Below are 8519 nucleotides of genomic sequence, written 5' to 3'. Positions count from 1 at the left end.
CCACCATAATAGATATTTTTTATGCTTAGAAAAGAGCTACTGAAACAAACTATCATATGATTGAATGCCTTGATTGGAATGAGTTGTGAGCTATCAAAAGAAAACGGAGTGAAAGCAAAAAAGCTGAAATTTAAAGTCATGCTTAGCGTTGCTAATCTTTCAACACCACCATTAACGTCGAGAGGAAGATCTCATCGTCGAAAAGTGGACATAAGATCAATTGTTGTAGACGATGCCATCTTTAATGATTTGAGAACCAAAAGAAAAAGACTACCTAAAATCCCAACCTACTCTTTTGGAAAAGCACTACTTTTACTGAAATCTCCACTCATAGATCGGGTTCGCTATCCCTCCTGACACCGGCGAGGATGCCCGGAGGAGGAGGAACCGATCTATGGTGAAGTAGAAGGTGGAGGCGGCTCTTTTTCCTCTTGGCGGCGCAAGCGTGATCTCGTGTCGGGCAGACTTTCTTCCACCAAAAAATAAAATTTTAGTGTGCCATACATGCTGATTTAGATAAAGTTGTGATTTTTTTTTAGGGAGTACTGGACTTTTTAGTCATTGGATCAAAATAAATGGTCGGTCGGGAATTGTCTTGGAGCATGTTAAAGTTTCTCCTCCCAAAATAGGTGCAAAAAAGAACAATAGCGCCGCCGCCTCGCCCACCCCCGCCGCCGGCCTCCAACTCCAAGCATCCCCTAATCCCGCCGCCGATGGCGACTGCGACGGGGACGCCCCGGCTCCTACCGAATACTTGTACTGGACTCGAGTGTACAACACCACCTCCTCCTCGTAAATACCTTCTACTGTTCTGGGAATCTGGGCCAACTAGGCGGAGTGGAGAGGGCAAGGACGCCGCATTGGAAAAGGAACAGGTCTGAGTCGACATTTCCATGCGAAACTCTTGTGATTGAATACAAAAATTTTGGCTGCTCTGTCGAGATCCACCCGAGACCACTTCTGTCAGAGGTACCATGTGTATGTGGTTATTTTTGCAGGGCAATATGTATTTTCAAACTGAAGAAGTTTGCTGAAGCGGTTGAGTGCTACTCGACAATCCAGTGTAACTCATGGAGGTGAGAAAATCTCTACTCCAATTTTGGCCTGTCATCTAAACGAACTACAGTCTAACTCTTTTTTTGTATTTGCATCGAAGCTTTTTGGTAACACTAACGAGCTTACTACTTCTGCAGGAATGCCCAAGAGAAGTTCAGTTGGAGGTAAACATATGATTTCTGAATCAGGTAAAGCTGGATATAAAAAATATATCACCTGTCATCCACCAAGCAGTTTCCTGATTCCTGAAGGTAGGTTCTCATGTATGATACGCCTAATTAATTTTCTTGTTAAGGAGTAAAATCGCTCTGACATGCCCTTTCAGCTTAGTACAAGTCATGCACATGGCTCTGCAGTTTTTAACTAGCCCTATGTACCAACTCCTTAGATTGTTACGTTCACCGAATTCTGCAGCATTGTGCTTCTAGATTTTCTCAGTAATAGTGTAAAATTAAAACTTTGCCACATGACAGCCAGCTGCTCATGTTGCCAGACGCACATGATGATGAAACTGTGGGGGACCCGAGGCGTCATCCCTGTTCGAGGATCCATCGGAAAGACCGAGGAGTGCAACTAGCAATGCCACAACTTGGTGGGCCAAGGTGTCGAACCCGAACAACTCGTACTCCGCTTCTTATTATGGTCATCTCCAGTCATGTTTCACTCATTCCTCCACGGGAACCTCCAAAACCTTCTTCTTCTGGGCTACTTTGTTCCCTCTGAAGCTTGGGCATCTATCCTTGTCACTTATCATCTCACCTGAACAAATGCAAATTAAAAGAAAAAACTCAATTAACAAATATTGTTGAATGAAAGATAGAACAATATCTTACCCGATCCTCTGCATTCACGCAATATGTTGGATCATGATAGGTCATATTTGTCTATTTATCATCCTCGTTGCTGCACCAAGAGGGCCATGACCAGTATACGTTGCCCCACTCTTGGATGCTCTTTAGAACTATTAAACTTGCACATTCAGGGCACATGTAATCTTGTAATTTGTTCTCTCATCATAGTTAGCTGACAACTAAATCAAATAAATCAGCAAAGAGGTCTAATACAATACTAATATAACAAACCAGTGCATATGTATAATAATCTGCAATATTTATATTCCCTTGGATATATTGTAGGCTCGTATGTCTAATCTAACACCTTCATCTTGGTCACTCCCTTCATGCGCTCTGTCATGTAACCAGATACATGCTTCACCACGGAAACGTGTGTGTGGCTAACTGGCTAGATTCACCATCAAACTTTGTCTTTCTGGAAGATTTTTCGGTGTGATCCACACTCCTGTAGTACATACTATAACACCAATCTTTTAATGTGCTCTTGGATTGACGCCTGTAAACACACGTAGAGCCCGAATCTTCAAAAAAAAAATTGCGAGATATATAGTTAGATATAACGTAAAAGTTCATTGTGAAAATATTTGTGTGTATTTGATCCTTTACCATTGAGAATATCAAACTGAGAGTAGGTTGTGCAATGCTTGAATGTGAGGTTAGTTGGATCTGTGCTATCAAGTGACACTGGAATGCAAATATGCAATATAATCTTAAAGATTAAATGTATTTGGCTTTCACATTTAGTAGATACATCAATACAACATAATTAGCTTACTCGATGCATGGAAAACCTCCATGTTGGAGGCCACAGGAATGCACCATTTTCTTCTGCTAATAATAGCTGACTTTTATAGAGATCAATGATTCCGACAAAAATACAGAGGAAGATGGTTGATTAGAATTGCACACATTGCCTATCTTCTTTGAATTAAAAAATTTAGATACAAAAAAGAAAAGCTATTTCTTCTTGATAGATGACACATCCAACTCGATAAATGTTTTCTTGATATTTATAATAAAAGGCTGTGTGCATCTACCGATGCAGAGGCCAGGGCATTCCTCATTTCGAGAAAAACATTCAACTCGATGAGACCTTGTTTACGTATTGCAGGAGTTGTTTGAAAGATGGATTCTGTTTTTTCCCAAACAGATGGCTCGCTGATGACTAACGCATATAAAATGTGTAATTAATTTGCTGTTTTCACATAGATTACAGTGATAAAACTTACTTATTTTTAATTGTTACTAGATGCTTCTAACACCATGCTGTATGTTGGTCCATTCTATATTGATTTATTTCCCATAGAGACATAATGGAGGGGCAATAGTACATAGACAAGCAGACCATCTTACTCCATATTTTTTGGTGAACTTGTTAATCTGTATAAATATCAGCTATTATTAGCCAAAGCAGGGTACCTGCAAATTTGGAGTCCCTGTGCAAAATCTAATATTTGGCCTATGCATAGCAGAAATTCTAACAATGAAAAAAGAACTATTACACTAGTAATGTGGTACATCGTTTAGTTTTGTTTTCAGAAATAGTTCCATCGTAAGCAAAAATAATCAGGGAAACTTTGGTGAATCTGGTTTTCATTCCAGATATACTACATCAGTTATTATTTCAATTCGATTGAAATCTAACCAAATTAACTTATTTAAATTTGTCCGCAGCATTGTAATCTCTGAAATAACTTGATTGAAAAGCAATTGCTTCAGTGTTCACTGAAATGGTAGATTTTATCGATAATTGAACCTGTAACGTTTTTCTCCAGGAATTACTACCTTTGTTTGAAGATAGATGATATCATAGGATCCACAGAATTGTTATTTTTTTGCAGGCCTTACCTTTGACTATTAGGACATAAATTTTTTTTTTTTTTCAAGTGATATATATGATTATGCCTTTTTTATTAACAAAATGACCAAAGTTCAAATAAGGAAACAGTGATAGGATCCAGGAAGTCACGTTCTGTTGAATACAAGAAATAGTACCTACATTTTTTTGACAACTGAGGAATACATATTGATTTAAATGAAGCCTTGAAATCTTAAGTTGAGAGATGTGGGGGCAGGCGTGGGAAATTGGCTGACTGGTTAGGTTCCCTAGGAGAGCAGGCACCGCTAGCACTTAACAGCATAAAGTATGCTAGTTATTCAGGCACTTGACTGTTCCAGCCCTCGCCCAAATAGGGTAAGCTCCCACCAACCACCCCGATCCCTTTCTGAAAATGCTCCGACAACCCCATGCGGGAAACATGCACCCCAGGTTTCTGCGGCAGATAAAGTTGATTTGTCCCTCCTCTCCGCAAAACCTAGATCACTTCTGCTGCAAGTCATAGACCGGCGTTCTTCCTCCTCTAGATCTCCATGGACTCCAGGTTCCGAATCGAAGTAGAGCAACGTAGGTCAGTTAATTTTGCAGCAGAAATCCTAAAAACTGGAACCGAGCAAAAAAACAATTCTTCCACATGTGAAACAACTTGTTCATATACTATTTGGATTGCCCAAAACCCATACAACTCAGTAGCTGTCTGGATTCCAGTAGCAAATATGTCACATCAAACAGAGATAAATCTACCCACTGGGCAAGTTAAGTGTTTACGACTTTGTTGTTGATGTTAGGTGGAGCAGATTGTTTGGGTGGTTGGAAGACATTGAAGGAGCCTCCCTGTCACTACCTTTGGTCTCCCAAAACGTATTATATTTAGGAACAGAGGGAGCACCACTTAAGCATTCTGCATCTAGGATCATATATGTGTTCGAGTGGCTTACTGCAATTATGATTTAAAGTACTGATTTTCACACTTATTTGGCAAATTTTAACTAGTGTTACTTGTTTATGTCACATTTTAATTTTTTAATGCAGCAAAAGCCAGAAATATATGTACATAATCTTGCATCATGTGCTACTTCACAGTATATCACCACTGTAAAGAGTGTGAAGACACCAAGGACAGCTTACGATTTTGAGGTTTCTTGGGGAGCATGACCTTGCACAGAAAATACAGTTGTTAAAGGTTTATTCCCAGTCTCCTTTTTCTCGTCTTAAATTAATGGTGATGTCTGAGGTACTAAATGTTTACTGTCTTGTTATGTGACCGGTCAATTCCAGCATATAGAGTCTTCTGGAGATTTTATAATAATGCACTTTCATTCGTAGAGTGCATAGCCTCAATTTTGCTGCGCGCTTGCCTCACACATTTTCTTGCAATACTTGTTGACGACCTTTGTTGTTCCTCCTTATTATTAATTATTATTATTATTATATACTTGGGGGTTTGGCTAATGCTTATAATCATGTTCCTCTCACCATGCATAAATCTGCTATGTCTCAACTTGCCGAAGATGCATGCTTCGTTTTCCCTTACTATGCCCAACTGTTTCTTATTGTTAGTAGAGAGATGGTTTCTCATCCAGCATTCCTGAGGGATTATTTAAAAATCCATGAAAATGACTTGAATTGTGTATACTATATGCATGATTTTGAACACTGTTCGTTAATCTAACATAATAAAACTGTGTAGAGATTGGCAAATCCGAGGAGGTGGAACGCATGTCTCCAAGACCGTGTCGCGCTGACCTCTGTAGAACAACCCCACCTTGATATGGCATGAATCAACGCAAAACATAGCCATAAGCGCCTAGAAGAGTCGGCGAGTGAATGACAAGAGTCGACCAAACCGGACAAAGACACCGCCAAAGAAAATTTGATCATGGTGTACATTGTGCCTCAGAGGCCCATGTTTTTTGGCAGCAGCAGACTCCGGCTCGATCCGCCTTTTCCAGGTACTTCACGACCAACCCAAGCAAACACATTCAAGAAGGTAGCGACACCGGGGTGCGTCATCGCCGGATATAGACTTTCCCTTGGTGCTCGTGGTTGGGAAGCACAAGGCCACGATGATGCTTAAGGAGGGAGACGACGCCCTCAAGCGTTTCCATCGCCAATAAAAGCTAATAGACCACCATCGAATGGGGTTGGATGGTGAGAGACACCGAGGTCCATCAACAGCTCGCCTCACAACCGCTCAGAGACGAGCCGCAACGTCACCGGAGTAATGAAAACATGTTCTCCCACCGATACCACCATCAAATGTTGTTGGATGGTGGGGATCTAGCCCGTTGCCACCTGGCCAACTGTCGGCACCACCACGGTGCCTAGCAACCAGTGGTGTAGGCGCCACCGCGTTTGCCTGCCACCACAACCTTGATCTGCAGGCCTGCACATGCTCAAATGCGCCAAGTGGGCTCGCAAGCCGCGTACATGGCAGAAGGGGCAGCTCCACCACGGGTAGGTTGCGCCTCTCCTCAGTCGATGTCATGGCACGCTTTGCATGTGGGTCCTTGCAGTATCTTGCCACTGAAACTCTATCGAAAACCGTGCTGCCGCGTGAGAGAGAAGGCATTGCCGCGTCGTTACTGCATGGGCTTCGTTCAATGGTTGCACCACGACCTCCTCCGAGGCGAATAGGTAGGGAGGCTGGGGAGTGGTTTTATGTGTGGGCGTTGGTGGCTACTCCGCAGTCGCCCCAGAGCCAGTGGCGGGTACCAGGTAAACAATAAAATCTTTGTAAACTAGCTATTTTTCACCATGTGTGACACCCCTAAAACAGTTGTTTTGGCAGCTGGGGCCTGATCGTCATTGCTCTAGCTCCGCCACTGTCCAGAGCGATCAAGAGGCTAGGGTTTCCAACTACTTTGCTGTGTGAATATTCGTTTTTATGTGTGTGAACATTTCATGGATATTGGCTCGTTTTTGCAACCGAAGTGGATTCATTGTTGGGCTACAGATTCGCAAAAGAAAGGAAAAGGTAAATTTGGATACCTAGTGCTTAGTTTACTTTTGAGAAAAAACTAGTGCGAGTGGAATCATAATCGTGCACAGCTTACAGGAAATCTCTCGGGACAGACCTCTAAATGGGCCAGGCCCGCTGGATGCTCGATACCTGAAGTACTTCATTTTTGCGACCTGGGCTGACTTGACCGAAGCGTGCCTTCCGGCCCAGGACTATCGTGCGAACCGATGGTGGAACTGAACGCACGCGGGCGGACGCGCCTTGTTTCGTGTTTAGTCCCACATCGGACAACTATGTCGCCAACAGGCTACATAAAAGGCTTTCTCTATCGGTACGAGCAACAAGCCGAGCCCGGTAGCGTGGGCTCTTAACCCAGATGGAAGGGGGCAGCAGTTCGGGATGACGAGAAAGGAGTTGAGTATGAGGGTGACCAGCTTGCCGGGCCCGCCCCCGGGGGCCCGTAACCGTAGGTCATTTGTGATCGGGGCAGGCCCACCACTACTCCCTCAACGTGACTTGCTAGGCCCGCCCCCGGGGGTCTGTTACCGTAGGTCATTTGTGTTCGGAGTAAGGCCCATCTCTACCGACTGCTAACAACTTTTTTGCTATGTTTTTTTTTTCATCCGCATTTGGGTTAGCCAACTAAACGTACATCTATGTTTTCTAACAAATATTTAAAAAGCGCCATGACTTGGTGCAGCTGTTATACTCGGTGGTGTTATTAGCTTCTATCTGGAAAAAAATTGAACTCACAGTAGTTTGGCACAACCATAATTGCCCTCCGGTCTCTTTTAATTGACTCAGATTTAGTTCAATTTTATACTAAATCCGAATCAATTAAAAAAGACCGGATGGAGTATGAGATATGTTACTCCCCTATTAAGTGACGGAAGTCCAATTAAAATCGTTTTTTTTATATCCACCCTTGCAGTTATAAAATTGCAACCATCCACTCCATTGTCCCAAATCAGCTCGGGCGGACTACCGCACTTGCAGCGTCGCGTCTTCCGATCTAGGCGTCGGCGATCTCTCGTGCTTCACGCCAGCGGCCTCCTACTTCCCTAGCGCCACGGGCCTCTCCTTGCCCTCCCGAGATCTCCTCTCGTCGCGGGTCTCCCATTGCCGTCACCTCCCACTGGCGGCATTGGGTTAGATAACTAATTAATATACTTCATTCGGTCCAAATTACTTGTCGTAGATTTGTCCATACTTGCATCCGATCCAAATTACTTGTCATAAATTAGCTAACATACATCTATTTTTTCTAACAAATATTTAAAATGAAAATAGTCTACAAATCTTACATCTCATAATTATACTTCCTCCGATCCAAATTATTTGTCATAAATTTGTCTAGATACGCATGTAAATAGACACGTTTGTTATGTAGATACATGCAAGCATATACAAATCTATGACAAGTAATTTGGATTGAAGGAAGAAACAACTCTATACGCCGGTGTTTGGGTCTTACACGTACTACTAGCTAAGCGTCATGACTCGGTACAACTATCTAAAAGCAAATAAAATCTTTCCTAACAAATATTTAAAACAAAATAGTTTTATGATCGCACAGATCATTATACCCCCTCCGATCCAAAATACTTATTATAAAATTGACTGGATACGCATGTAACTGGACATGTATTTTATATTGATACAGCAAGTATATCCAAATCTGCGACGAGACCGAAGGTAATATCAACTTTGTACATCAGTGATTAGGTCTTATGGTTTTACACAGTTCTTTCTGATATGGGAGCAAAACCCTAGCCTCTGCATGCACAGGATCCACGCTACTTTTTTTGCT

At 42.3% G+C, this 8519-nt stretch overlaps 1 long non-coding RNA gene across 5 annotated transcripts; it reads left to right on the top strand.

The window, feature by feature from the left end:
* The first annotated feature begins 632 nt into the window (after positions 1-632).
* On the top strand, positions 633-7395 carry LOC127308538 (uncharacterized). 5 transcript variants are annotated; one of them, XR_007856643.2, is made up of 7 exons: positions 633-875; positions 999-1076; positions 1194-1307; positions 1550-1658; positions 4780-4930; positions 5438-6724; positions 6806-7395. It is a non-coding gene; the product is annotated as an uncharacterized lncRNA (long non-coding RNA). The 5 variants fall into 5 exon arrangements; XR_007856641.2 differs by having other exon boundaries at positions 4831-4930; positions 6806-7392; XR_007856638.1 differs by lacking the exons at positions 5438-6724; positions 6806-7395 and having other exon boundaries at positions 4831-4989.
* Positions 7396-8519: the final 1124 nt, after the last annotated feature.

This window comes from Lolium perenne, chromosome 6, assembly GCF_019359855.2.
Source record: "Lolium perenne isolate Kyuss_39 chromosome 6, Kyuss_2.0, whole genome shotgun sequence".
Lineage (NCBI taxonomy): Eukaryota > Viridiplantae > Streptophyta > Magnoliopsida > Poales > Poaceae > Lolium > Lolium perenne.
Note: the sequence above shows the minus strand (reverse complement) of the source record. Positions and strands in the feature narration are given on the sequence as shown.